The following is a 26,967-nucleotide window of genomic DNA, read 5'->3' as shown; positions in this document are numbered from 1 at the left end:
TGATTTTTGGACTTCAGAGTCAGAGGTGGCAGAATAGCCAGGATATCAATGTAATGTTACTTTAAAGGCACAGTATATGAGTTTTAGCCAGAAAATTGGTTATTATTCTAAAAATGTATAAAAACTGTGTGTTTATTGTGAGCAGCTGCATCTCCACAAACTTTACTTGGCTATAATATTCCGGCATAAAACAACTCTATATTCATAGAGAAACATGCAGGTGACCTGCCTTTAAAATAATATAACTCAAGTAAAAGTATAAATAGTGATTCCAATAATGACTCGAGTAAGAGGAAAAAGGTATTTGGAGAAGCTTGTACTCGAGTCCTGAGGAACAGTTTGAATGTAAAATGTCCTTAGAGGGGCTGTGCCTAAGGCTGGCCAATATGGAAACAAATAATGTATTTTCTCATACTGATCGATCTCAATTTTCGATTAAATTGTATTTGGTCTTTCCAAATAAAAAAGTGGCTTTTAATAATGATTTCATGGACATAAACTATGCAGACTTTAAATTTAAGCCATTGAACACAAATTATATTCAAATGTCTTCAAAGTCTGGCCTCTGCTCAAAACCAGTGTGTTAACACTGTGTTCACTGTACATTTAACGTGACCCTTGACCCTGGACCTATTTGCACACACAATATGTGTGGCATGACTCTTCTACTGTTCTTTCAAACAGTGAAATAAGCAGGGGCCTTCTCCTGCAGAGACGGAGCCAGACAGAGATAGGGGGACGCACACTCTTTGAAGGGTCTCGTCTTTCACTGATCCACCGCCTGTGACAGCGGAACTCATGTCACACTAAACTAATCAGGCTGGATTTTAAAATAAGGTAGAGACTGAAAATGGCTTTGGGGTCTGGATCAAAGGCTCTGAAGGTCCGGGCCCTATTGGGGACCCCTGTGTACAGTGTAAAGGTGGGTTTATGCTTGACACGTCCGAGAGGGGCCGCACAGCGTCATTTCATCATTTTTTGCCGACGTGCCCCTCGCACACTGTCCAAGTGGACCCGTTTTTGTAGCGTTAGGGAAAAATGTTTAAAGGTCCCATAACATGCAAAATCGACTTTTCAGAGCTTTTAACCTTCTTACATTGCTATTTGTCCTTCAAATATGTCCAGAGTGTTTTTTGGATTGATTCCCGCAGTTTTTAGCTATATTACAGACTATCTCCTTTCCACGAATCTCCAAACTGACGGGGGTGTTCACAGGACCGCGTCGTCATCCCCCCTCCCCTCGGCTCCGCGCTGCAGCAGGCTGTGTATATATATATATCTATATAGTTATATAGATATATATAGATAGATAGATAGATAGAGAGATAGAGAGCGAGATAGATAGAGAGATCTATAGATACATCTGTTCTGCGCACGCTGTAGAATAAACACCAGATTTATTTAGGCTCAAAGTAGTGTTGATCTGAAGTTCTATCGTTTCTCACTCACTCGCGCGGAGCGGCGCAGCGCGGAGCTAACAGCTGTGGGACACACACTACGTCACGGGTGGGCGGGGCACACACGCTCTCTGAGACTACGTCACGGGTGGGCGGGGCACACACGGTCTCTGAGACTACGTCACGGGTGGGCGGGGCACACACGCTCTGAGACTACGTCACGGGTGGGCGGGGCACACACGGTCTCTGAGACTACGTCACGGGTGGGCGGGGCACACACGGTCTCTGAGACTACGTCACGGGTGGGCGGGGCACACACGCTCTGAGACTACGTCACGGGTGGGCGGGGCACACGCTCTCACTGAGACTACGTCACGGGTGGGCGGGGCACACACGCTCTGAGACTACGTCACGGGTGGGCGGGGCACACACGGTCTCTGAGACTACGTCACGGGTGGGCGGGGCACACACGGTCTCTGAGACTACGTCACGGGTGGGCGGGGCACACACGCTCTGAGACTACGTCACGGATGGGCGGGGCACACACGGTCTCTGAGACTACGTCACGGGTGGGCGGGGCACACACGCGCTCTGAGACTACGTCACGGGTGGGCGGGGCACACGCTCTCACTGAGACTACGTCACGGGTGGGCGGGGCACACACGGTCTCTGAGACTACGTCACGGGTGGGCGGGGTACACACGCTCTGAGACTACGTCACGGGTGGGCGGGGCACACACGGTCTCTGAGACTACGTCACGGGTGGGCGGGGCACACACGCGCTCTGAGACTACGTCACGGGTGGGCGGGGCACACGCTCTCACTGAGACTACGTCACGGGTGGGCGGGGCACACACGGTCTCTGAGACTACGTCACGGGTGGGCGGGGCACACACGCTCTGAGACTACGTCACGGGTGGGCGGGGCACACGCTCTCACTGAGACTACGTCACGGGTGGGCGGGGCACACACGCTCTCTGAGACTACGTCACGGGTGGGCGGGGCACACGGTCTCTGAGACTACGTCACGGGTGGGCGGGGCACACACGGTCTCTGAGACTACGTCACGGGTGGGCGGGGCACACACGCTCTGAGACTACGTCACGGGTGGGCGGGGCACACGCTCTCACTGAGACTACGTCACGGGTGGGCGGGGCACACACGCTCTGAGACTACGTCACGGGTGGGCGGGGCACACACGGTCTCTGAGACTACGTCACGGGTGGGCGGGGCACACACGGTCTCTGAGACTACGTCACGGGTGGGCGGGGCACACACGCTCTGAGACTACGTCACGGGTGGGCGGGGCACACGCTCTCACTGAGACTACGTCACGGGTGGGCGGGGCACACACGCTCTGAGACTACGTCACGGGTGGGCGGGGCACACACGGTCTCTGAGACTACGTCACGGGTGGGCGGGGCACACACGGTCTCTGAGACTACGTCACGGGTGGGCGGGGCACACACGCTCTGAGACTACGTCACGGATGGGCGGGGCACACACGGTCTCTGAGACTACGTCACGGGTGGGCGGGGCACACACGCGCTCTGAGACTACGTCACGGGTGGGCGGGGCACACGCTCTCACTGAGACTACGTCACGGGTGGGCGGGGCACACACGGTCTCTGAGACTACGTCACGGGTGGGCGGGGTACACACGCTCTGAGACTACGTCACGGGTGGGCGGGGCACACACGGTCTCTGAGACTACGTCACGGGTGGGCGGGGCACACACGCGCTCTGAGACTACGTCACGGGTGGGCGGGGCACACGCTCTCACTGAGACTACGTCACGGGTGGGCGGGGCACACACGGTCTCTGAGACTACGTCACGGGTGGGCGGGGCACACACGCTCTGAGACTACGTCACGGGTGGGCGGGGCACACGCTCTCACTGAGACTACGTCACGGGTGGGCGGGGCACACACGCTCTCTGAGACTACGTCACGGGTGGGCGGGGCACACGGTCTCTGAGACTACGTCACGGGTGGGCGGGGCACACACGGTCTCTGAGACTACGTCACGGGTGGGCGGGGCACACACGCTCTGAGACTACGTCACGGGTGGGCGGGGCACACGCTCTCACTGAGACTACGTCACGGGTGGGCGGGGCACACACGCTCTGAGACTACGTCACGGGTGGGCGGGGCACACACGGTCTCTGAGACTACGTCACGGGTGGGCGGGGCACACACGGTCTCTGAGACTACGTCACGGGTGGGCGGGGCACACACGCTCTGAGACTACGTCACGGATGGGCGGGGCACACACGGTCTCTGAGACTACGTCACGGGTGGGCGGGGCACACACGCGCTCTGAGACTACGTCACGGGTGGGCGGGGCACACGCTCTCACTGAGACTACGTCACGGGTGGGCGGGGCACACACGGTCTCTGAGACTACGTCACGGGTGGGCGGGGCACACACGCTCTGAGACTACGTCACGGGTGGGCGGGGCACACACGGTCTCTGAGACTACGTCACGGGTGGGCGGGGCACACACGCGCTCTGAGACTACGTCACGGGTGGGCGGGGCACACGCTCTCACTGAGACTACGTCACGGGTGGGCGGGGCACACAGGCGCTCTGAGACTACGTCACGGGTGGGCGGGGCACACAGGCGCTCTGAGACTACGTCACGGGTGGGCGGGGCACACACGCTCTGAGACTACGTCACGGGTGGGCGGGGCACACACGCGCTCTGAGACTACGTCACGGGTGGGCGGGGCACACGCTCTCACTGAGACTACGTCACGGGTGGGCGGGGCACACACGCTCTGAGACTACGTCACGGGTGGGCGGGGCACACACGCGCTCTGAGACTACGTCACGGGTTGGGCGGGGGAGCCAGATGGCTCTTCACAAGGGTGGGGGCGAATATCAAACCAAGCCGTTTGCATTTCCGGGTTGGTGAGGGGGTCCAAGGTCTGGGTGATATTTCTTAACTATTATGTTAAGGGTGTTGCACAACCCTTATTATTATCAATTATATATCAATATTACTTAGGATAGACTATGAAACATTAAAAAAGCATGTTAGGGCACCTTTAACTATGCGGACGGTTCCACGCAGAAATGAACGTATTTGATGTGGACGCCACAGGAAGCCTCCACGTCTCATTTCCACAGAACGTACATGAAGTATGATCCAGCCCTTGTGGAATGTCTTAGAACTATATTTTCCCATTAAAAAAGGGATGAAATAACTGCTGTCTCCTCGCCCCTGTCGATGCAGGCATGTCCAAACTATGGCACCGGGGCCAAATGCGGCCCTCAGACCATTTTTTGTTGGCCCTCCTGCTTCTTGCTAAGTTGGTCCAAACAACAAAAAGGAATTTTTACTGTAAAATTTGAAATTTTGAAAATGCAAGTATTTTGATGTTATACCAACCTAATATTAATGTTCAAGTCTTATTAAAAGGTGGAAGCATCGAAACTATGTCAAATGCAACATTTCACTCATTTGACAAATGTAACATTGTCGGGTTGTCGTGGCCCTCTGCTCATTCTCTTTTTATTTGACGGTAGTTATTACAATATACATTTCAGAGTGATATTTAAAGCACATGATGTTTGGTGGAATAGGACTTATAGTAGTTAAAACAGAGTGTGTGGTTTTGCCTCTACCTGTGTCACATCTGGTGACCATGTGTGTCCGACCAGTAGAGTATACACTTTAGCAAAATCACAAATATTTTAACTATGTTTTATTGAAAACTATTTCTTGCTATATTGTATTTGTAGTTTGTTCATGTCATTGTATTAGGGCAATTACGAGCACACAATTGTCTCTCCGGGTTCTCCGGCTTCCTCCACCGTCCAGAGACATACCTGTGTTATTGGCATCTAAAAACATTGGCCTTAGTGAATGAATGTGAGAGTGAAGAGTTTTCTGTAATGTCTATGTCTCTGAGTTGGCCACTGTCCAGGGTGTACCCGGCCTAAGGCCCAAAGTCACCCGGACAAGGGAACAAGCGGTAGAAAATGAATGGATGAAAAATGTATTTGATTTTTACAGAGCATTTTATTTTATTTTACCTTCTGTTTTTTGACCCAAACCTATGACTAGGGATGTGTACCGCTCCGCAGGACCGGATCCGGACTTTCAGTTCAGGTCCAAAAAAAACGAAACCCCGGTGATTCGGTTCTGGACTCATTAAAAATCTACCACTCACATTCTATATCCTTTACGTTCTAGAATCTAAACCATCCTAAACCTTCCATAGATTGCGAAATTCGCGCTAGAAAAGACGTAAACTCTGACATCGCTGTCAATGGCGCACCCGGAGCATCAGTGACGCACGCGTCTTCCGCGCGGCAGAAGTTGAAGCCGGCGCAATGAGTTTAAAGACGCGAGAGACCGAAGTTGTCACTTTATTTCTTGAACAGAGTTGGTTACTGTTGGCCGTAACCATGGTGATGGAACAGGAACATCAAAAACCACCTCGTCTCCTGAGCCCGCTCTTAGCTCCGCCCCAGAGACCACGCGCACTAGAGACTAGAGACGCTACAATATGAATAAAATAACTGTTATGGTGTGATGTAGCATTTATTTAGGTGGGTTAATGTGCAATATACATATTTATACATCTAAGTAAATACTAAGTCAAAGTAATGTTTAATTGCTGGATTCATTAATTGGAGCTTATATTTTGTAATAGTATTTGTATTCTACAGTTGTTAAATATGGTCTTGTGTTTAATGCTGTTAATATGATGTATTGTGTAAAATATTTTCATATTCTATTTTTGATACTGCTAAGTTGATTGATTTATAGTGGTTCTAGTTGACTGTTATGCTAGTTTTTGAAGGTTTTTACATGACTTTGATGCCAATGGATCTGCTAAATTTGAGAGTAAATGTATCTAAAGCATTAAACTTCAGGTGTGGGAACAGCCCAGTCAAACCAGTAACACACTTACACACATAGTATCAGCTGAAACAGCTGCCCCAATACTCAACATGCTCTTGTTCAGAAGTTGTTCCTCTAGTAAAACACATGAACGTGTGTTAGCTCGTAGCTCGTAGCTCGTGATTTGTAAGTTGTAACTTCTGTTAATAAACAGTGAATAAACCAGATAAATTGAGTTTATTTCAGTCTGCAGTTAAGCCTTGTGTTTGATAGTCGTCCTTGTTCATGTGTCCAACTTAATTTAGCCAAGTGTCTTGTGTTATGCTGTTATAACATTATACAAATATGGCATGTGTTTAGGTCCGGACTCATTAGGTCCGGACCTGAACCTAAACCTCTGGATTCGAATCCGGACTTGAACCTGAACGTGGGTTTAGGTCTGCATCCCTAACTATGACATTATATTTATTGGGATTTTGCTGTTCATTTGTTTGACACACACTGAATACATGTCTTTGTCTTTGTCTGTTTCAGTAAAAGAATGTGGTTTGGACTATAAGTTTTGGTCGCTATGTCCAAATACTTCAATAACAAAAGCTGTATTCATAATAAATATAATCACATCAAAAATGGTGATTTAAAGCCCCTAAAGTGAGTAGTTCATGTGTGAGTGGTTCATGTGTGAGTGGTTCATGTGTGTGAGTGGTTCATGTGTGTGAGTGGTTCATGTGTGAGTGGTTCATGTGTGTGAGTGGTTCATGTGTGAGTGGTCCATGTGTGAGTGGTTCATGTGTGTGAGTGGTTCATGTGTGTGAGTGGTTCATGTGTGTGAGTGGTTCATGTGTGTGAGTAGTTCATGTGTGAGTGGTTCATGTGTGTGAGTGGTTCATGTGTGTGAGTGGTTCATGTGTGTGAGTGGTTCATGTGTGAGTGGTTCATGTGTGTGAGTAGTTCATGTGTGAGTGGTTCATGTGTGTGAGTGGTTCATGTGTGTGAGTGGTTCATGTGTGTGAGTGGTTCATGTGTGAGTGGTTCATGTGTGTGAGTAGTTCATGTGTGAGTGGTTCATGTGTGAGTGGTTCATGTGTGTGAGTGGTTCATGTGTGAGTGGTTCATGTGTGAGTGGTTTATGTGTGAGTGGTCCATGTGTGAGTGGTTCATGTGTGTGAGTGGTTCATGTGTGTGAGTAGTTCATGTGTGAGTGGTTCATGTGTGAGTGGTTCATGTGTGTGAGTGGTTCATGTGTGTGAGTGGTTCATGTGTGAGTGGTTCATGTGTGTGAGTGGTATGTGTGTGAGTGGTTCATGTGTGTGAGTGGTTCATGTGTGTGAGTGGTTCATGTGTGTGAGTGGTTCATGTGTGAGTGGTTCATGTGTGAGTGGTTCCAGTGTGAGTGGTTCCAGTGTGTGAGTGGTTCATGTGTGAGTGGTTCATGTGTGAGTGGTTCCAGTGTGTGAGTGGTTCATGTGTGAGTGGTTCATGTGTGAGTGGTTCCAGTGTGAGTGGTTCCAGTGTGTGAGTGGTTCATGTGTGAGTGGTTCATGTGTGAGTGGTTCCAGTGTGAGTGGTTCCAGTGTGAGTGGTCCATGTGTGAGTGGTCCATGTGTGAGTGGTCCATGTGTGAGTGGTTCATGTGTGAGTGGTTCATGTGTGAGTGGTTCATGTGTGTGAGTGGTCCAAGTGTGTGAGTGATTAATGTGTGTGAGTGATTCATGTGTGAGTGGTCCATGTGTGAGTGGTTCATGAGTGAGTGGTTCTTGTGTGAGTCGTTCATGTGTGAGTGGTTCATGTGTGATTGGTCCATGTGTGAGTGGTTCATGTGTGAGTGGTTCATGTGTGAGTGGTTCATGTGTGTGAGTGGTTCATGTGTGTGAGTGGTTCATGTGTGTGAGTGGTTCATGTGTGAGAGTGGTTCATGTGTGAGTTTTTCATGTGTGAGTGGTTCCAGTGTGAGTGGTTCCAGTGTGAGTGGTCCATGTGTGAGTGGTCCATGTGTGAGTGGTCCATGTGTGAGTGGTTCATGTGTGAGTGGTTCATGTGTGAGTGGTTCATGTGTGTGAGTGGTCCAAGTGTGTGAGTGATTCATGTGTGTGAGTGATTCATGTGTGAGTGGTCCATGTGTGAGTGGTTCATGTGTGTGAGTGGTTCATGTGTGAGTGGTCCATGTGTGAGTGGTTCATGAGTGAGAGTGGTTCTTGTGTGAGTGGTTCATGTGTGAGTGGTTCATGTGTGAGTGGTTCATGTGTGAGTTGTTCATGTGTGTGAGTGGTTCATGTGTGAGTGGTTCATGTGTGTGAGTGGTTCATATGTGTGAGTGGTTCATGTGTGAGTGGTCCATGTGTGAGTGGTCCATGTGTGAGTGGTCCATGTGTGAGTGGTCCATGTGTGAGTGGTCCATGTGTGAGTGGTCCATGTGTGAGTCGTTCATGAGTGTGAGTGGTTCATGAGTGTGAGTGGTCCATGTGTGTGAGTGGTTCATGTGTGTGAGTGGTTCATGTGTGTGAGTAGTTCATGTGTGAGTGGTTCACGTGTGAGTGGTTCATGTGTGAGTGGTTCATGTGTGAGAGTGGTTCGTGTGTGAGTGGATCTTGTGTGAGTGGTTCATGTGTGAGAGTGGTTCTTGTGTGAGTAGTTCATGTGTGAGTGGTTCACGTGTGAGTGGTTCATGTGTGAGTGGTTCATGTGTGAGAGTGGTTCGTGTGTGAGTGGATCATGTGTGAGTGGTTCATGTGTGAGAGTGGTTCTTGTGTGAGTGGTTCATGTGTGAGTGGTTCATGTGTGTGAGTGGTTCATGTGTGAGTGGTTCATGTGTGTGAATGGTTCATGCGTGTGTATGGTTCATGTGTGAGTGGTTCATGTGTGAGAGTGGTTCATGTGTGAGTGGTCCATGTGTGAGTGGTTCATGTGTGAGTGGTTCATGTGTGAGTGGTTCATGTGTGAGAGTGGTTCGTGTGTGAGTGGATCATGTGTGAGTGGTTCATGTGTGAGAGTGGTTCTTGTGTGAGTGGTTCATGTGTGAGTGGTTCATGTGTGAGTGGTTCATGTGTGAGTGGTTCATGTGTGTGAGTGGTTCATATGTGTGAGTGGTTCATGTGTGTGAGTGGTTCATATGTGTGAGTGGTTCATGTGTGAGTGGTCCATGTGTGAGTGGTCCATGTGTGAGTGGTCCATGTGTGAGTGGTTCATGTGTGAGTGGTCCATGTGTGAGTCGTTCATGTGTGTGAGTGGTTCATGTGTGAGTGGTCCATGTGTGAGTGGTCCATGTGTGATTGGTCCATGTGTGAGTGGTCCATGTGTGAGAGTGGTTCATGTGTGAGTGGTTCATGTGTGAGTTTTTCATGTGTGATTGGTTCCAGTGTGAGTGGTTCCAGTGTGTGAGTGGTTCATGTGTGAGTGGTTCATGTGTGAGTGGTTCCAGTGTGAGTGGTTCCAGTGTGAGTGGTTCATGTGTGAGTGGTTCCAGTGTGAGTGGTTCCAGTGTGAGTGGTCCATGTGTGAGTGGTCCATGTGTGAGTGGTCCATGTGTGAGTGGTTCATGTGTGAGTGGTTCATGTGTGAGTGGTTCATGTGTGTGAGTGGTCCAAGTGTGTGAGTGGTTCATGTGTGAGTTTTTCATGTGTGAGTGGTTCCAGTGTGAGTGGTTCCAGTGTGTGAGTGGTTCATGTGTGAGTGGTTCATGTGTGAGTGGTTCATGTGTGTGAGTGGTTCATGTGTGTGAGTGGTTCATGTGTGTGAGTGGTTCATGTGTGAGAGTGGTTCATGTGTGAGTTTTTCATGTGTGAGTGGTTCCAGTGTGAGTGGTTCCAGTGTGAGTGGTCCATGTGTGAGTGGTCCATGTGTGAGTGGTTCATGTGTGAGTGGTTCATGTGTGAGTGGTTCATGTGTGAGTGGTTCATGTGTGTGAGTGGTCCAAGTGTGTGAGTGATTCATGTGTGTGAGTGATTCATGTGTGAGTTGTCCATGTGTGAGTGGTTCATGTGTGTGAGTGGTTCATGTGTGAGTGGTCCATGTGTGAGTGGTTCATGAGTGAGAGTGGTTCTTGTGTGAGTGGTTCATGTGTGAGTGGTTCATGTGTGAGTGGTTCATGTGTGAGTTGTTCATGTGTGTGAGTGGTTCATGTGTGAGTGGTTCATGTGTGTGAGTGGTTCATATGTGTGAGTGGTTCATGTGTGAGTGGTCCATGTGTGAGTGGTCCATGTGTGAGTGGTCCATGTGTGAGTGGTCCATGTGTGAGTGGTCCATGTGTGAGTGGTCCATGTGTGAGTCGTTCATGAGTGTGAGTGGTTCATGAGTGTGAGTGGTCCATGTGTGTGAGTGGTTCATGTGTGAGTGGTCCATGTGTGAGTGGTCCATGTGTGATTGGTCCATGTGTGAGTGGTTCACGTGTGAGTGGTTCACATGTGAGTGGTTCACGTGTGTGAGTGGTTCATGTGTGTGAGTGGTTCATGTGTGTGAGTGGTTCATGTGTGTGAGTGGTTCACGTGTGAGTGGTTCACATGCGAGTGGTTCATGTGTGTGAGTGGTTCATGTGTGTGAGTGGTTCATGTGTGTGAGTGGTTCATATGTGAGTGGTTCATGTGTGAGTGGTTCATGTGTGTGAATGGTTCATGTGGTGGAGTGGTTCATGTGTGAGAGTGGTTCATGTGTGAGTGGTCCATGTGTGAGTGGTCCATGTGTGAGTGGTTCATGTGTGAGTGGTTCATGTGTGAGTGGTTCATGTGTGAGTGGTTCATGTGTGAGTGGATCATGTGTGAGTGGTTCATGTGTGAGTGGTTCATGTGAGAGTGGTTCATGTGTGAGGGGTTCATGTGTGAGTGGTCCATGTGTGAGTGGTCCATGTGTGAGTGGTCCAAGTGTGAGTGGTCCATGTGTGAGTGGTTCATGTGTGAGTGATTCATGTGTGAGTGGTCCATGTGTGAGTGGTTTATGTGTGTGAGTGGTCCATGTGTGAGTGGTTCATGTGTGTGAGTGGTTCATGTGTGAGTGGTTCATGTGTGAGTGGTTCATGTGTGAGTTGTTCCAGTGTGTGAGTGGTTCATGTGTGTGAGTGGTTCATGTGTGTGAGTGGTTCATGTGTGAGTAATTCATGTGTGAGTGGTCCATGTGTGAGTGGTTCATGTGTGAGTGGTTCATGTGTGAGTGGTTCATGTGTGTGAGTAGTCCATGTGCGATTGGTTCATGTGTGAGTGGTTCACATGTGAGTGGTTCATGTGTGTGAGTGGTTCATGTGTGAGAGTGTTCCATGTGTGAGTGGTTCATGTGTGAGTGGTTCATGTGTGAGTGGTTCACATGTGAGTGGTTCATGTGTGTGAGTGGTTCACGTGTGAGTGGGTCATGTGTGTGAGTGGTTCGTGTGTGTGAGTGGTTCGTGTGTGTGAGTGGTTCGTGTGTGTGAGTGGTTCATATGTGAGTTATTCATGTGTGAGTGGTTCATGTGTGTGAATGGTTCATGTGTGTGTATGGTTCATGTGTGAGTGGTTCATGTGTGAGTGGTCCATGTGTGAGTGGTTCATGTGTGAGTGGTTCATGTGTGTGAGTGGGTCATATGTGTGAGTGGTTCATGTGTGTGAGTGGGTCATATGTGTGAGTGGTTCATGTGTGAGTGGTCCATGTGTGAGTGGTCCATGTGTGAGTCGTTCATGTGTGTGAGTGGTTCATGTGTGTGAGTGGTCCATGTGTGTGAGTGGTTCACGTGTGAGTGGTCCATGTGTGAGTGGTTCACGTGTGAGTGGTCCATGTGTGAGTGGTCCATGTGTGAGTGGTCCATGTGTGATTGGTCCATGTGTGAGTGGTTCATGTGTGAGTGGTTCACATGTGAGTGGTTCATGTGTGTGAGTGGTTCATGTGTGTGAGTGGTTCATGTGTGTGAGTGGTTCACGTGTGAGTGGTTCACATGCGAGTGGTTCATGTGTGTGAGTGGTTCATGTGTGTGAGTGGTTCGTGTGTGTGAGTGGTTCGTGTGTGTGAGTGGTTCATATGTGAGTGGTTCATGTGTGAGTGGTTCATGTGTGTGAATGGTTCATGTGTGTGAATGGTTCATGTGGTAGAGTGGTTCATGTGTGAGAGTGGTTCATGTGTGAGTGGTCCATGTGTGAGTGGTCCATGTGTGAGTGGTTCATGTGTGAGTTGTTCATGTGTGAGTGGTTCATGTGTGAGAGTGGTTTGTGTGTGAGTGGTCCATGTGTGAGTGGTCCATGTGTGAGTGGTCCATGTGTGAGTGGTCCATGTGTGAGTGGTTCATGTGTGAGTGGTTCATGTGTGAGAGTGGTTCTTGTGTGAGAGTGGTTCTTGTGTGAGTGGTTCTTGTGTGAGTGGTTCAGGTGTGAGTGGTTCATATGTGAGAGTGGTTTATGTGTGAGTGGTTCATGTGTGAGTGGTCCATGTGTGAGTGGTCCATGTGTGAGTGGTTCATGTGTGAGTGGTTCATGTGTGAGTGGTTCATGTGTGAGTGGTCCATGTGTGAGTGGTCCATGTGTGAGTGGTTTATGTGTGTGAGTGGTCCATGTGTGAGTGGTTCATGTGTGTGAGTGGGTCATGTGTGTGAGTGGTTTGTGTGTGTGAGTGGTTTGTGTGTGTGAGTGGTTCATGTGTGAGAGTGTTCCATGTGTGAGTGGTTCATGTGTGAGTGGTTCACATGTGAGTGGTTCATGTGTGTGAGTGGTTCACGTGTGTGTGGTTCAAATGTGAGTGGGTCATGTGTGGTTCTTGTGTGAGTGGTTCATGTGTGAGTGGTTCATGTGTGTGAGTGGTTCATGTGTGAGTGGTTCATGTGTGTGAATGGTTCATGTGTGTGTATGGTTCATGTGTGAGTGGTTCATGTGTGAGAGTGGTTCATGTGTGAGTGGTCCATGTGTGAGTGGTTCATGTGTGAGTGGTTCATGTGTGAGTGGTTCATGTGTGAGAGTAGTTCGTGTGTGAGTGGATCATGTGTGAGTGGTTCATGTGTGAGAGTAGTTCTTGTGTGAGTGGTTCATGTGTGAGTGGTTCATGTGTGTGAGTGGTTCATGTGTGAGTTGTTCCAGTGTGTGAGTGGTTCATGTGTGTGAGTGGTTCATGTGTGTGAGTGGTTCATGTGTGAGTAATTCATGTGTGAGTGGTCCATGTGTGAGTGGTTCATGTGTGAGTGGTTCATGTGTGAGTGGTTCATGTGTGAGTGGTTCATGTGTGTGAGTGGTCCATGTGTGATTGGTTCATGTGTGAGTGGTTCACATGTGAGTGGTTCATGTGTGTGAGTGGTTCATGTGTGAGAGTGTTCCATGTGTGAGTGGTTCATGTGTGTGAGTGGTTCACGTGTGTGTGGTACACATGTGAGTGGGTCATGTGTGTGAGTGGTTCGTGTGTGTGAGTGGTTCATGTGTGTGAGTGGTTCATGTGTGTGAGTAGTTCATGTGTGAGTGGTTCATGTGTGTGAGTGGTTCATATGTGTGAGTGGTTCATGTGTGAGTGGTCCATGTGTGAGTGGTCCATGTGTGAGTGGTCCATGTGTGAGTGGTCCATGTGTGAGTGGTCCATGTGTGAGTCGTTCATGAGTGTGAGTGGTTCATGAGTGTGAGTGGTCCATGTGTGTGAGTGGTTCATGTGTGAGTGGTTCATGTGTGAGTGGTCCATGTGTGAGTGGTCCATGTGTGAGTGGTTCACGTGTGAGTGGTTCACATGTGAGTGGTTCACGTGTGTGAGTGGTTCATGTGTGTGAGTGGTTCATGTGTGTGAGTGGTTCACGTGTGAGTGGTTCACATGCGAGTGGTTCATGTGTGTGAGTGGTTCATGTGTGTGAGTGGTTCATGTGTGTGAGTGGTTCATATGTGAGTGGTTCATGTGTGAGTGGTTCATGTGTGTGAATGGTTCATGTGGTGGAGTGGTTCATGTGTGAGAGTGGTTCATGTGTGAGTGGTCCATGTGTGAGTGGTCCATGTGTGAGTGGTTCATGTGTGAGTGGTTCATGTGTGAGTGGTTCATGTGTGAGTGGTTCATGTGTGAGAGTGGTTCTTGTGTGAGTGGTTAATGTGTGTGAGTGGTTCATGTGTGAGAGTGGTTCATGTATGAGTGGTTCATGTGTGAGTGGTCCATGTGTGAGTGGTCCATGTGTGAGTGGTCCATGTGTGAGTGGTTCTTGTGTGAGTGGTTCTTGTGTGAGTGGTTCATGTGTGAGTGGTTCATATGTGAGAGTGGTTCATGTGTGAGGGGTTCATGTGTGAGTGGTCCATGTGTGAGTGGTCCATGTGTGAGTGGTCCATGTGTGAGTGGTTCATGTGTGAGTGATTCATGTGTGAGTGGTCCATGTGTGAGTGGTTTATGTGTGTGAGTGGTCCATGTGTGAGTGGTTCATGAGTGTGAGTGGTCCATGTGTGTGAGTGGTTCATGTGTGAGTGGTTCATGTGTGAGTGGTCCATGTGTGAGTGGTCCATGTGTGAGTGGTTCACGTGTGAGTGGTTCACATGTGAGTGGTTCACGTGTGTGAGTGGTTCATGTGTGTGAGTGGTTCATGTGTGTGAGTGGTTCACGTGTGAGTGGTTCACATGCGAGTGGTTCATGTGTGTGAGTGGTTCATGTGTGTGAGTGGTTCATGTGTGTGAGTGGTTCATATGTGAGTGGTTCATGTGTGAGTGGTTCATGTGTGTGAATGGTTCATGTGGTGGAGTGGTTCATGTGTGAGAGTGGTTCATGTGTGAGTGGTCCATGTGTGAGTGGTCCATGTGTGAGTGGTTCATGTGTGAGTGGTTCATGTGTGAGTGGTTCATGTGTGAGTGGATCATGTGTGAGTGGTTCATGTGTGAGAGTGGTTCTTGTGTGAGTGGTTAATGTGTGTGAGTGGTTCATGTGTGAGAGTGGTTCATGTGTGAGTGGTTCATGTGTGAGTGGTCCATGTGTGAGTGGTCCATGTGTGAGTGGTCCATGTGTGAGTGGTTCTTGTGTGAGTGGTTCTTGTGTGAGTGGTTCATGTGTGAGTGGTTCATATGTGAGAGTGGTTCATGTGTGAGGGGTTCATGTGTGAGTGGTCCATGTGTGAGTGGTCCATGTGTGAGTGGTCCATGTGTGAGTGGTTCATGTGTGAGTGATTCATGTGTGAGTGGTCCATGTGTGAGTGGTTTATGTGTGTGAGTGGTCCATGTGTGAGTGGTTCATGTGTGTGAGTGGTTCATGTGTGTGAGTGGTTCATGTGTGAGTGGTTCATGTGTGAGTTGTTCCAGTGTGTGAGTGGTTCATGTGTGTGAGTGGTTCATGTGTGTGAGTGGTTCATGTGTGAGTAATTCATATGTGAGTGGTCCATGTGTGAGTGGTTCATGTGTGAGTGGTTCATGTGTGAGTGGTTCATGTGTGTGAGTGGTCCATGTGCGATTGGTTCATGTGTGAGTGGTTCACATGTGAGTGGTTCATGTGTGTGAGTGGTTCATGTGTGAGAGTGTTCCATGTGTGAGTGGTTCATGTGTGAGTGGTTCATGTGTGAGTGGTTCACATGTGAGTGGTTCATGTGTGTGAGTGGTTCACGTGTGAGTGGGTCATGTGTGTGAGTGGTTCGTGTGTGTGAGTGGTTCGTGTGTGTGAGTGGTTCATATGTGAGTTATTCATGTGTGAGTGGTTCATGTGTGTGAATGGTTCATGTGTGTGTATGGTTCATCTGTGAGTGGTTCATGTGTGAGTGGTCCATGTGTGAGTGGTTCATGTGTGAGTGGTCCATGTGTGAGTGGTCCATGTGTGAGTGGTCCATGTGTGAGTCGTTCATGTGTGTGAGTGGTTCATGTGTGTGAGTGGTCCATGTGTGTGAGTGGTTCATGTGTGAGTGGTCCATGTGTGAGTGGTCCATGTGTGAGTGGTCCATGTGTGATTGGTTCATGTGTGAGTGGTTCACATGTGAGTGGTTCATGTGTGTGAGTGGTTCATGTGTGTGAGTGGTTCATGTGTGTGAGTGGTTCACGTGTGAGTGGTTCACATGCGAGTTGTTCATGTGTGTGAGTGGTTCGTGTGTGTGAGTGGTTCGTGTGTGTGAGTGGTTCATATGTGAGTGGTTCATGTGTGAGTGGTTCATGTGTGTGAATGGTTCATGTGTGTGAATGGTTCATGTGGTAGAGTGGTTCATGTGTGAGAGTGGTTCATGTGTGAGTGGTCCATGTGTGAGTGGTCCATGTGTGAGTGGTTCATGTGTGAGTGGTCCATGTGTGAGTGGTTCATGTGTGAGTCGTTCATGTGTGTGAGTGGTTCATGTGTGTGAGTGGTCCATGTGTGTGAGTGGTCCATGTGTGAGTGGTCCATGTGTGAGTGGTCCATGTGTGAGTGGTCCATGTGTGAGTGGTTCATGTGTGAGTGGTTCATGTGTGAGTGGTCCATGTGTGAGTGGTTTATGTGTGTGAGTGGTCCATGTGTGAGTGGTTCATGTGTGTGAGTGGTTCATGTGTGTGAGTGGTTCATGTGTGAGTGGTTCATGTGTGAGTTGTTCCAGTGTGTGAGTGGTTCATGTGTGTGAATGGTTCATGTGTGTGAGTGGTTCATGTGTGAGTAGTTCATGTGTGAGTGGTCCATGTGTGAGTGGTTCATGTGTGAGTGGTTCACATGTGAGTAGTTCATGTGTGTGAGTGGTTCACGTGTGTGTGGTTCACATGTGATTGGGTCATGTGTGTGAGTGGTTCGTGTGTGTGAGTGGTTCGTGTGTGTGAGTGGTTCATATGTGAGTTGTTCATGTGTGAGTGGTTCATGTGTGTGAATGGTTCATGTGTGTGTATGGTTCATGTGTGAGTGGTTCATGTGTGAGTGGTCCATGTGTGAGTGGTTCATGTGTGAGTGGTTCATGTGTGTGAGTGGGTCATATGTGTGAGTGGTTCATGTGTGAGTGGTCCATGTGTGAGTGGTCCATGTGTGAGTGGTCCATGTGTGAGTGGTCCATGTGTGAGTGGTCCATGTGTGAGTCGTTCATGTGTGTGAGTGGTTCATGTGTGTGAATGGTCCATGTGTGTGAGTGGTTCATGTGTGAGTGGTCCATGTGTGATTGGTCCATGTGAGTGGTTCATGTGTGAGTGGTTCACATGTGAGTGGTTCATGTGTGTGAGTGGTTCATGTGTGTGAGTGGTTCACGTGTGAGTGGTTCATGTGTGAGTGGTTCATGTGTGAGTGGTTCATGTGTGAGTGGTTCATGTGTGAGTGGATCATGTGTGAGTGGTTCATGTGTGAGAGTGGTTCTTGTGTGAGTGGTTCATGTGTGTGAGTGGTTCATGTGTGAGAGTGGTTCATGTGTGAGTGGTCCATGTGTGAGTGGTCCATGTGTGATTGGTTCATGTGTGAGTGGTTCACATGTGAGTGGTTCATGTGTGTGAGTGGTTCATGTGTGTGAGTGGTTCATGTGTGTGAGTGGTTCACGTGTGAGTGGTTCACATGCGAGTGGTTCATGTGTGTGAGTGGTTCATGTGTGTGAGTGGTTCGTGTGTGTGAGTGGTTCGTGTGTGTGAGTGGTTCATATGTGAGTGGTTCATGTGTGAGTGGTTCATGTGTGTGAATGGTTCATGTGTGTGAATGGTTCATGTGGTAGAGTGGTTCATGTGTGAGAGTGGTTCATGTGTGAGTGGTCCATGTGTGAGTGGTCCATGTGTGAGTGGTTCATGTGTGAGTGGTCCATGTGTGAGTGGTTCATGTGTGAGTCGTTCATGTGTGTGAGTGGTTCATGTGTGTGAGTGGTCCATGTGTGTGAGTGGTCCATGTGTGAGTGGTCCATGTGTGAGTGGTCCATGTGTGAGTGGTCCATGTGTGAGTGGTTCATGTGTGAGTGGTTCATGTGTGAGTGGTCCATGTGTGAGTGGTTTATGTGTGTGAGTGGTCCATGTGTGAGTGGTTCATGTGTGTGAGTGGTTCATGTGTGAGTGGTTCATGTGTGAGTTGTTCCAGTGTGTGAGTGGTTCATGTGTGTGAATGGTTCATGTGTGTGAGTGGTTCATGTGTGAGTAGTTCATGTGTGAGTGGTCCATGTGTGAGTGGTTCATGTGTGAGTGGTTCACATGTGAGTGGTTCATGTGTGTGAGTGGTTCACGTGTGTGTGGTTCACATGTGATTGGGTCATGTGTGTGAGTGGTTCGTGTGTGTGAGTGGTTCGTGTGTGTGAGTGGTTCATATGTGAGTTGTTCATGTGTGAGTGGTTCATGTGTGTGAATGGTTCATGTGTGTGTATGGTTCATGTGTGAGTGGTTCATGTGTGAGTGGTCCATGTGTGAGTGGTTCATGTGTGAGTGGTTCATGTGTGTGAGTGGGTCATATGTGTGAGTGGTTCATGTGTGAGTGGTCCATGTGTGAGTGGTCCATGTGTGAGTGGTCCATGTGTGAGTGGTCCATGTGTGAGTCGTTCATGTGTGTGAGTGGTTCATGTGTGTGAGTGGTCCATGTGTGTGAGTGGTTCATGTGTGAGTGGTCCATGTGTGAGTGGTCCATGTGTGATTGGTCCATGTGTGAGTGGTTCACATGTGAGTGGTTCATGTGTGTGAGTGGTTCATGTGTGTGAGTGGTTCACGTGTGAGTGGTTCACATGCGAGTGGTTCATGTGTGTGAGTGGTTCATGTGTGTGAGTGGTTCGTGTGTGTGAGTGGTTCATATGTGAGTGGTTCATGTGTGAGTGGTTCATGTGTGTGAATGGTTCATGTGTGTGAATGGTTCATGTGGTAGAGTGGTTCATGTGTGAGAGTGGTTCATGTGTGAGTGGTCCATGTGTGAGTGGTCCATGTGTGAGTGGTTCATGTGTGAGTGGTTCATGTGTGAGTGGTTCGTGTGTGAGATGTCCATGTGTGAGATGTCCATGTGTGAGTGGTCCATGTGTGAGTGGTCCATGTGTCAGTGGTTCATGTGTGAGTGGTTCATGTGTGAGAGTGGTTCTTGTGTGAGAGTGGTTCTTGTGTGAGTGGTTCTTGTGTGAGTGGTTCATGTGTGAGTGGTTCATATGTGAGAGTGGTTCATGTGTGAGTGGTTCATGTGTGAGTGGTCCATGTGTGAGTGGTCCATGTGTGAGTGGTCCATGTGTGAGTGGTCCATGTGTGAGTGGTTCATGTGTGAGTGGTTCATGTGCGAGTGGTTCATGTGTGAGTGGTCCATGTATGAGTGGTCCATGTGTGAGTGGTTTATGTGTTTGAGTGGTCCATGTGTGAGTGGTTCATGTGTGTGAGTGGTTCATGTGTGTGAGTGGTTCATGTGTGTGAGTGGTTCATGTGTGAGTAGTTCATGTGTGAGTTGTCCATGTGTGAGTGGTTCATGTGTGAGTGGTTCATGTGTGAGTGGTTCATGTGTGTGAGTGGTCCATGTGTGATTGGTTCATGTGTGAGTGGTTCATGTGTGAGTGGTTCACATGTGAGTGGTTCATGTGTGTGAGTGGTTCACGTGTGTGTGGTTCACATGTGAGTGGGTCATGTGTGTGAGTGGTTCGTGTGTGTGAGTGGTTCATGTGTGAGAGTGTTCCATGTGTGAGTGGTTCATGTGTGAGTGGTTCATGTGTGAGTGGTTCACATGTGAGTGGTTCATGTGTGTGAGTGGTTCACGTGTGTGTGGTTCACATGTGAGTGGGTCATGTGTGTGAGTGGTTCGTGTGTGTGAGTGGTTTGTGTGTGTGAGTGGTTCATATGTGAGTGGTTCATATGTGAGTGGTTCACGTGTGAGTGGTTCATGTGTGTGAATGGTTCATGTGTGTGTATGGTTCATGTGTGAGTGGTTCATGTGTGAGAGTGGTTCATGTGTGAGTGGTCCATGTGTGAGTGGTTCATGTGTGAGTGGTTCATGTGTGAGAGTGGTTCGTGTGTGAGTGGATCATGTGTGAGTGGTTCATGTGTGAGAGTGGTTCTTGTGTGAGAGTGGTTCTTGTGTGAGTGGTTCATGTGTGAGAGTGGTTCATGTGTGAGTGGTTCCAGTGTGAGTTGTCCATGTGTGAGTGGTTCATGTGTGTGAGTGGTTCACGTGTGTGTGGTTCACATGTGAGTGGGTCATGTGTGTGAGTGGTCCATGTGTGAGTGGTTCATATGTGTGAGTGGTCCATGTGTGTGTGGTTCACATGTGAGTGGTCCATGTGTGTGAGTAGTTCATGTGTGAGTGGTTCACGTGTGAGTGGTTCACATGTGAGTGGTTCATGTGTGTGAGTGGTTCACGTGTGTGTGGTTCACATGTGAGTGGTTCGTGTGTGTGAGTGGTTCGTGTGTGTGAGTGGTTCATATGTGAGTTGTTCATGTGTGAGTGGTTCATGTGTGTGAATGGTTCATGTGTGTGTATGGTTCATGTGTGAGTGGTTCATGTGTGAGAGTGGTTCATGTGTGAGTGGTCCATGTGTGAGTGGTTCATGTGTGAGTGGTTCATGTGTGAGCGTGGTTAGTGTGTGAGTGGATCATGTGTGAGTGGTTCTTGTGAGTGGTTCACGAGTGAGTGGTTCATGTGTGAGAGTGGTTCATGTGTGAGTGGTCCATGTGTGAGTGGTCCATGTGTGAGTGGTCCATGTGTGAGTGGTCCATGTGTGAGTCGTTCATGTGTGTGAGTGGTTCATCTGTGTGAGTGGTTCATGTGTGAGTGGTTCATGTGTGAGTGGTCCATGTGTGAGTGGTCCATGTGTGAGTGGTTTATGTGTGTGAGTGGTCCATGTGTGGGTGGTTCATGTGTGAGTGGTTCATGTGTGTGAGTGGTTCATGTGTGTGAGTGGTTCATGTGTGAGTAGTTCATGTGTGAGTTGTCCATGTGTGAGTGGTTCATGTGTGAGTGGTTCATGTGTGAGTGGTTCATGTGTGTGAGTGGTCCATGTGTGATTGGTTCATGTGTGAGTGGTTCATGTGTGAGTGGTTCACATGTGAGTGGTTCATGTGTGTGAGTGGTTCACGTGTGTGTGGTTCACATGTGAGTGGGTCATGTGTGTGAGTGGTTCGTGTGTGTGAGTGGTTCATGTGTGAGAGTGTTCCATGTGTGAGTGGTTCATGTGTGAGTGGTTCATGTGTGAGTGGTTCACATGTGAGTGGTTCATGTGTGTGAGTGGTTCACGTGTGTGTGGTTCACATGTGAGTGGGTCATGTGTGTGAGTGGTTCGTGTGTGTGAGTGGTTTGTGTGTGTGAGTGGTTCATATGTGAGTGGTTCATATGTGAGTGGTTCACGTGTGAGTGGTTCATGTGTGTGAATGGTTCATGTGTGTGTATGGTTCATGTGTGAGTGGTTCATGTGTGAGAGTGGTTCATGTGTGAGTGGTCCATGTGTGAGTGGTTCATGTGTGAGTGGTTCATGTGTGAGAGTGGTTCGTGTGTGAGTGGATCATGTGTGAGTGGTTCATGTGTGAGAGTGGTTCTTGTGTGAGAGTGGTTCTTGTGTGAGTGGTTCATGTGTGAGAGTGGTTCATGTGTGAGTGGTTCCAGTGTGAGTTGTCCATGTGTGAGTGGTTCATGTGTGTGAGTGGTTCACGTGTGTGTGGTTCACATGTGAGTGGGTCATGTGTGTGAGTGGTCCATGTGTGAGTGGTTCATATGTGTGAGTGGTCCATGTGTGTGTGGTTCACATGTGAGTGGTCCATGTGTGTGAGTAGTTCATGTGTGAGTGGTTCACGTGTGAGTGGTTCACATGTGAGTGGTTCATGTGTGTGAGTGGTTCACGTGTGTGTGGTTCACATGTGAGTGGTTCGTGTGTGTGAGTGGTTCGTGTGTGTGAGTGGTTCATATGTGAGTTGTTCATGTGTGAGTGGTTCATGTGTGTGAATGGTTCATGTGTGTGTATGGTTCATGTGTGAGTGGTTCATGTGTGAGAGTGGTTCATGTGTGAGTGGTCCATGTGTGAGTGGTTCATGTGTGAGTGGTTCATGTGTGAGCGTGGTTAGTGTGTGAGTGGATCATGTGTGAGTGGTTCTTGTGAGTGGTTCACGAGTGAGTGGTTCATGTGTGAGAGTGGTTCATGTGTGAGTGGTCCATGTGTGAGTGGTCCATGTGTGAGTGGTCCATGTGTGAGTGGTCCATGTGTGAGTCGTTCATGCGTGTGAGTGGTTCACATGTGAGTGGTTCATGTGTGTGAGTGGTTCACGTGTGTGTGGTTCACATGTGAGTGGTTCGTGTGTGTGAGTGGTTCGTGTGTGTGAGTGGTTCATATGTGAGTTGTTCATGTGTGAGTGGTTCATGTGTGTGAATGGTTCATGTGTGTGTATGGTTCATGTGTGAGTGGTTCATGTGTGAGAGTGGTTCATGTGTGAGTGGTCCATGTGTGAGTGGTTCATGTGTGAGTGGTTCATGTGTGAGCGTGGTTAGTGTGTGAGTGGATCATGTGTGAGTGGTTCTTGTGAGTGGTTCACGAGTGAGTGGTTCATGTGTGAGAGTGGTTCATGTGTGAGTGGTCCATGTGTGAGTGGTCCATGTGTGAGTGGTCCATGTGTGAGTGGTCCATGTGTGAGTCGTTCATGTGTGTGAGTGGTTCATCTGTGTGAGTGGTTCATGTGTGAGTGGTTCATGTGTGAGTGGTCCATGTGTGAGTGGTCCATGTGTGAGTGGTTTATGTGTGTGAGTGGTCCATGTGTGGGTGGTTCATGTGTGAGTGGTTCATGTGTGAGTGGTTCATGTTTGTGAGTGGTTCAAGTGTGAGTGGTTCTTGTGTGAGTGGTTCATGTGTGAGTGGTTCATGTGTGAGAGTGGTTCATGTGTGAGTGGTTGAGAGTGGTTCTTGTGTGAGTGGTTCATGTGTGAGTGGTTCTTGTGTGAGTGGTTCATGTGTGAGAGTGGTTCATGTGTGACAGTGGTTCTTGTGTGAGTGGTTCATGTGTGAGTGGTCCATGTGTGAGTGGTCCATGTGTGAGTGGTCCATTTGTGTGTGGTCCATGTGTGAGTGGTTCATGTGTGTGAGTGGTTCATGTGTGTGAGTGGTTCATGTGTGAGAGTGGTTCATGTGTGAGTGGTTCATGTGTGTGAGTTTTTCATGTGTGAGTGGTCCATGTGTGAGTGGTCCATGTGTGAGTGGTCCATGTGTGAGTGGTCCATGTGTGAGTGGTCCATGTGTGAATGGTTCATGTGTGTGAGTGGTTCATGTGTGAGTGGTTCATGTGTGAGTGGTCCATGTGTGAGTGGTCCATGTGTGAGTGGTTCATGTGTGAGTGGTTCAAGTGTGAGAGTGGTTCTTGTGTGAGTGGTCCATGTGTGAGTGGTTCGTGTGTGTGAGTGGTTCATGTGTGAGTGGTCCATGTGTGAGTGGTTCATGTGTGAGTGGTTCATGTGTGAGAGTGGTTCATGTGTGAGTGGTCCATGTGTGAGTGGTTCATGTGTGAGTGGTTCATGTGTGAGTGGATCATGTGTGAGTGGTTCATGTGTGAGAGTGGTTCTTGTGTGAGTGGTTCATGTGTGAGTGGTTCATGTGTGAGAGTGGTTCATGTGTGAGTGGTTCATGTGTGAGTGGTCCGTGTGTGAGTGGTCCATGTGTGAGTGGTCCATGTGTGAGTGGTTCATGTGTGTGAGTGGTTCTTGTGAGTGGTTCATGAGTGAGTGGTTCATATGTGAGAGTGGTTCATGTGTGAGTGGTTCATGTGTGAGTGGTCCATGTGTGAGTGGTCCATGTGTGAGTGGTCCATGTGTGAGTGGTCCATGTGTGAGTCGTTCATGTGTGTGAGTGGTTCATGTGTGTGAGTGATTCATGTGTGTGAGTGGTTCATGTGTGAGTGGTCCATGTGTGAGTGGTCCATGTGTGAGTGGTTTATGTGTGTGAGTGGTCCATGTGTGGGTGGTTCATGTGTGAGTGGTTCATGTGTGAGTGGTTCATGTTTGTGAGTGGTTCATGTGTGAGTAGTTCCTGTTTGAGTGGTTCATGTGAGAGTGGTTCATGTGTGAGAGTGGTTCATGTGTGAGTGGTCCATTAGTGAGTGGTTCATGTGTGAGTGGTTGAGAGTGGTTCTTGTGTGAGTGGTTCATGTGTGAGTGGTTCTTGTGTGAGTGGTTCATGTGTGAGAGTGGTTCATGTGTGACAGTGGTTCTTGTGTGAGTGGTTCATGTGTGAGTGGTCCATGTGTGAGTGGTCCATTTGTGTGTGGTCCATGTGTGAGTGGTTCATGTGTGAGTGGTTCATGTGTGAGTGGTTCATGTGTGAGTGGTTCATGTGTGTGAGTTTTTCATGTGTGAGTGGTTCCAGTGTGAGTGGTCCATGTGTGAGTGGTCCATGTGTGAGTGGTTCATGTGTGAGTGGTCCATGTGTGAATGGTCCATGTGTGAATGGTTCATGTGTGTGAGTGGTTCATGTGTGAGTGGTTCATGTGTGAGTGGTCCATGTGTGAGTGGTTCATGTGAGAGTGGTTCTTGTGTGAGAGTGGTTCTTGTGTGAGTGGTCCATGTGTGAGTGGTTCGTGTGTGTGAGTGGTTCATGTGTGAGTGTTTCATGTGTGAGTGGTCCATGTGTGAGTGGTCCATGTGTGAGAGTGGTTCTTGTGTGAGAGTGGTTCTTGTGTGAGAGTGGTTCATGTGTGAGTGGTTCATGTGTGAGTGGTTCATGTGTGAGTGGTCCATGTGTGAGTGGTCCATGTGTGAGTGGTCCATGTGTGAGTCGTTCATGTGTGAGTGGTTCATGTGTGTGAGTGGTCCATGTGTGAGTGGTTCATGTGAGAGTGGTTCTTGTGTGAGTGGTCCATGTGTGAGTGGTTCGTGTGTGTGAGTGGTTCATGTGTGAGTGGTTCATGTGTGAGTGTTTCATGTGTGAGTGGTCCATGTGTGAGTGGTCCATGTGTGAGTGGTCCATGTGTGAGAGTGGTTCTTGTGTGAGAGTGGTTCTTGTGTGAGAGTGGTTCATGTGTGAGTGGTTCATGTGTGAGTGGTTCATGTGTGAGTGGTCCATGTGTGAGTGGTCCATGTGTGAGTGGTCCATGTGTGAGTGGTCCATGTGTGAGTCGTTCATGTGTGAGTGGTTCATGTGTGTGAGTGGTCCATGTGTGTGAGTGGTTCATGTGTGAGTGGTCCATGTGTGAGTGGTCCATGTGTGAGTGGTTTATGTGTGTGAGTGGTCCATGTGTGAGTGGTTCATGTGTGAGTGGTTCATGTGTGTGAGTGGTTCATGTGTGTGAGTGGTTCATGTGTGTGAGTGGTTCTTGTGTGAGTGGTTCATGTGTGAGTGGTCCATTAGTGAGTGGTTCATGTGTGAGTGGTTGAGAGTGGTTCTTGTGTGAGTGGTTCTTGTGAGAGTGGTTCATGTGTGAGAGTGGTTCATGTGTGAGAGTGGTTCATGTGTGAGAGTGGTTCATGTGTGAGAGTGGTTCATGTGTGAGAGTGGTTCTTGTGTGAGTGGTCCATTTGTGAGTGGTCCATGTGTGAGTGGTTCCAGTGTGAGTTTTTCATGTGTGAGTGGTTCCAGTGTGAGAGTGGTTCATGTGTGAGTGGTTCATGTGTGAGAGTGGTTCATGTGAGTGGTTCATGTGTGAGTGGTTCATGTGTGTGAGTGGTTCATGTGAGTGGTTCATGAGTGAGTGGTTCATATGTGAGAGTGGTTCATGTGTGAGTGGTTCATGTGAGTGGTCCATGTGTGAGTGGTCCATGTGTGAGTGGTCCATGTGTGAGTGGTCCATGTGTGAGTCGTTCATGTGTGTGAGTGGTTCATGTGTGTGAGTGATTCATGTGTGTGAGTGGTTCATGTGTGAGTGGTCCATGTGTGAGTGGTCCATGTGTGAGTGGTTTATGTGTGTGAGTGGTCCATGTGTGGGTGGTTCATGTGTGAGTGGTTCATGTGTGAGTGGTTCATGTTTGTGAGTGGTTCATGTGTGAGTAGTTCCTGTGTGAGTGGTTCATGTGAGAGTGGTTCATGTGTGAGAGTGGTTCATGTGTGAGTGGTCCATTAGTGAGTGGTTCATGTGTGAGTGGTTGAGAGTGGTTCTTGTGTGTGTGGTTCATGTGTGAGTGGTTCTTGTGTGAGTGGTTCATGTGTGAGAGTGGTTCATGTGTGACAGTGGTTCTTGTGTGAGTGGTTCATGTGTGAGTGGTCCATGTGTGAGTGGTCCATTTGTGTGTGGTCCATGTGTGAGTGGTTCATGTGTGAGTGGTTCATGTGTGAGTGGTTCATGTGTGAGTGGTTCATGTGTGTGAGTTTTTCATGTGTGAGTGGTTCCAGTGTGAGTGGTCCATGTGTGAGTGGTCCATGTGTGAGTGGTTCATGTGTGAGTGGTCCATGTGTGAATGGTCCATGTGTGAATGGTTCATGTGTGTGAGTGGTTCATGTGTGAGTGGTTCATGTGTGAGTGGTCCATGTGCGATTGGTTCTTGTGTGAGTGGTCCATGTGTGAGTGGTTCGTGTGTGTGAGTGGTTCATGTGTGAGTGTTTCATGTGTGAGTGGTCCATGTGTGAGTGGTCCATGTGTGAGAGTGGTTCTTGTGTGAGAGTGGTTCTTGTGTGAGAGTGGTTCATGTGTGAGTGGTTCATGTGTGAGTGGTTCATGTGTGAGTGGTCCATGTGTGAGTGGTCCATGTGTGAGTGGTCCATGTGTGAGTGGTCCATGTGTGAGTCGTTCATGTGTGAGTGGTTCATGTGTGTGAGTGGTCCATGTGTGAGTGGTTCATGTGAGAGTGGTTCTTGTGTGAGAGTGGTTCTTGTGTGAGTGGTCCATGTGTGAGTGGTTCGTGTGTGTGAGTGGTTCATGTGTGAGTGTTTCATGTGTGAGTGGTCCATGTGTGAGTGGTCCATGTGTGAGAGTGGTTCTTGTGTGAGAGTGGTTCTTGTGTGAGAGTGGTTCATGTGTGAGTGGTTCATGTGTGAGTGGTTCATGTGTGAGTGGTCCATGTGTGAGTGGTCCA

General features: G+C 48.7%; 1 protein-coding gene across 1 annotated transcript in view; it reads right to left on the bottom strand.

Annotated features, from left to right (window-relative positions):
- LOC140351369 (polycomb group RING finger protein 5-A-like) overlaps nucleotides 1-26,967 on the bottom strand; it is a 72,478-nt gene that overhangs the window by 33,290 nt on the left and 12,221 nt on the right. The gene's annotated exons all lie outside the window — the stretch shown is intronic.

This window comes from Eucyclogobius newberryi, unplaced genomic scaffold (genome assembly GCF_026437365.1).
Source record: "Eucyclogobius newberryi isolate DKJ021-1_F unplaced genomic scaffold, fEucNew1.0.hap1 SCAF_8, whole genome shotgun sequence".
Taxonomy (NCBI): Eukaryota; Metazoa; Chordata; class Actinopteri; order Gobiiformes; family Gobiidae; genus Eucyclogobius; species Eucyclogobius newberryi.
Note: the sequence above shows the minus strand (reverse complement) of the source record. Positions and strands in the feature narration are given on the sequence as shown.